Genomic DNA, 3,430 nt, shown 5'->3' with positions numbered 1-3,430 from the left:
GTTTAAGAAATAATTTGTTTAATATAAAATTTATTTTATATTTTGTTTTAAAGGGCTTCACTGAAGAGGGGTGGAATTGTCTATTTTGTATAAACAGCTGCCCGACAGCTGGTTTCACACAGTTGCACCAAACAGATAGCCAGCTTCCCCGCAGCTGCTTCACCGCAGTAGCTTCCTGATGCAGCGCAACTGCAGCTGCCCCAAGCTCTGCTTGGTCCTTCTTCCTTCGCTTGCTCGTGCACCACCTCAAGAACAGATCCATACCTCTTCTCATTCTCCAGCACCGTCACTAGAGCCGCCCCTCACAGGTTTTCCGACTGCCGGTTCGACAACGGCCCCGCTCATTCTCATCTCACTGGAGTGTCGAACTTCGATTTGAAGGATATCGGTGATCTACGGACAGGGCAGTTCAGTAAAAATGGAGGGAGAGATCTTAGATCTTCGGAGAGGGCACCTCGGTAAAAATTATGTGGAGAAACGCCGGCCGGCTTTTTATTAAAAATGTCATGCGCCGTTGTGCTGCTGCTGCCCCAAACGTCTCAATTCCGCGGTTTCCCATCGCGCGCTGCAGTGGGGACGCCCCTCCAACACGAAACACCGAAAGAAAGAAAGGAACGGAAGAGGAGAAAATAAACTCAATATACCTTGTGGGAGGTAATATTTTCTCCTCTCAAATTCTTCACCTAAACCTCTACCTTACACCACCGACAAACCCCTGTCGTCACCCAAAGGCGCCACAATCTCCCTGTCCTTCCCCCCACTCCACGACTCACAGTAAAAAGCATAAAGATTAATTCCCATTAAATCACAGAGCAATAAAGCTGCTTCCTGAAAACAATGGACCCCAACTTTTCCAATTTAATAATCAAACAATGTACCTGTAGAACTAGTGTAGTAGCCATAGTAACAGCACTAGTGTAGTAACAGCACTAGTGTAGTAGCCATTAACCTTTAACCCCTCTTCATTCAAATCTACCACCCATGCAGACAAATCCGAAGCCAACACAGAACTCTAACGCCATTATCGTTGTTGCAGTGATGCTCATCTTGTTCAAAACTGCGACCGCAATGGCGATTTCTCAGGCTGCGTGCGGCTGCAAGACTGTACCTTCATACGTTGCAGAGTCGTGCGCTGCCGGAGATTGGGTGTTCGATGGCTTCCGAGTATGCTGCAACTTTCTTGGCAAAGTAAGCGTAGAATGTTTAACCGCTTACTTGCCGGAATTTGCGGCCGCCGGCGTCGGAGATTTCAGCATTTTCAACGGCTGCTCCACTTTGTTGCTCTCTGCGCGGCATGATTAGTAGAGAACTGCTCTGTTTTTCCGCCGGCGTGGGAGTTTTCAGCATTTACAACGGCTGCTCCACTTTGTTGCTCTCTGCGCGGCATGATTAGTAGAGAACTGCTCTGTTTTTCTGAGTTTTCTTTTGCTTTCTTCTGATTTAATGGCTTTAAGAGATGGTATTGGCCGCTGTTTTTAAGCTAAAAGATTTAGAACTTGATCTTCAAATGGACTGATTGAGAGATTGAGCGTCAATCAGCAGTTATTTTGGGATTCAGTATCGACATACATTAAAAAGATTTGCTTTTTCTTTTTTCTTGTCTTGGTTTTTACATGATTAGCACACAAAAGATTCTTATTTGCATATCTCATATCCAAAACTTCAAAATTGTGAAACCCGCACGCAAAATATGGTTCAGTTAAGACTGCCGTCTCAGAAGCTCGGATCGCCGCTGTTCTGCCTTCTTCTTCAAGGAGGGGATTTGCCAAGCGAAAGATCTTAAGAAACCATGTTTCAGAGAGGAAAACTCCTCCGGTGACACAATGATTGTTATGGAGAATACTTTTCGGATTACCGACAGCTCTAAATATTGGATTTAATGGGTTTATCATAATTGATTTGTTTCATTTGTTGATTATTTTCTTATATACTCTAAGTCTCTTCTATAAAAAAAAAACTTAATCTTTATGAGCGAATCATTGAGAGGAAGTGTTGAGTTGTAGCTTCAAGTTAGTTTTTTTTTTCAAATCTCCCTTCTCGTAACGTAGCTGAATCAAGTTAACGCGAACAGTGAGGAGGAACAAGAGGAAGAGGAGCAAGTGGCCAGAACCAGCTCAAAAGACGAAGTTGTCTCAAAACTCAACCAAAAATGGCTTGATTGGTTTGTTGTCTTCCACTGTTCTAGGAAGAAAAGTGGCGAGACTGCTTCATTATCTTCTATTCTTCTCAGAAAAAAAAAGCGCTCTTTTTCAACCCCTGTTTTTGCTTCGCTGCTGCACACCGGAGGTATCACCGGCGTTGGCTGTAAAGCTGGAAGCTTTATAGTACGTGTAGGTGAAGGAAGGAGTCGCAGGGCCGGAAATACTGCAAATTCCATAATTTTAAAATTTCAAGTGTGTTCTCTCATGACTCATAACGTATAGAATCATTTGAAGTCCAATAAAATCATGCCATGTGGCGATGACGAAAAAAAAAATAAACATCGGTCCGTTAACATGAGAATATTCCCCTCGTGTTATTTCATATTATTCAGGTGTTATTATAAGTTATTCATATCTTATTATGTTCTGGGAATATCCTCGGTGTTATAATAACAAAATAACATATCAATAACACACAATAACACTTGAATAACACATGATGAATATTCTCTTGTGTTATCAGATATATTTTATTTTTTTTCTGTCACCATCTAATTTCATTGGACTGCAAATAATTCTCTACGTTAAGAGCCAATAATTTTTACTTAAATAATGATGTTTTTGTGCGCTTAGTTACCATGTTTATGAACATATACTATCATCACAATGGAAAGTATGACATGGATTTGCTTTCCAAAAAAGCTGGAGATGAAGATCTCTTGATAAGCAACTCATTAAGAAAGTTAAAGCAGATTCTTACTGTTTTCTAAAGAATATCATTCCTGTTATGCGGATGCTTATGTTGATATTCAATTATTATCTATAATAAATTATATATATCTATATATATATATATATTATTTGGGGGCAATGAGTACCCAAAGACTTTTTATGTACAAATTAAAAACTATCTTACATCAATTTTTCAAAATTTCAATGAATAAAAAAATTAATGATAAAACTCTAATCCTTATTTGTCATTTTTATCATATTTTATCAAATTCTCAATGAATTGATCGTGTCACATGTAAACGTATCAGCTCGTACGTTCAAAAAATCACCTGGATGCTTGATTTATAAATATTAATATTTTGGGTGCTCTGTATGTCATCATTTTTATAAATTTTTGTGTTATGTACTTTATTTTCGCCTAAATAAAATTTTGTTAATATAATTCATAAAATACATGACCAAAATAAAATTATAAAAAAAATATCACATTGCATACACCTTGTTTAATACATAAACAGTCTATGTCCTCGTCTGCATCATCATGATATTACATCAGT

This window comes from Phalaenopsis equestris, unplaced genomic scaffold (genome assembly GCF_001263595.1).
Source record: "Phalaenopsis equestris unplaced genomic scaffold, ASM126359v1 Scaffold000054, whole genome shotgun sequence".
NCBI classification, from domain to species: Eukaryota; Viridiplantae; Streptophyta; class Magnoliopsida; order Asparagales; family Orchidaceae; genus Phalaenopsis; species Phalaenopsis equestris.
This window is presented reverse-complemented; position numbering follows the sequence as displayed.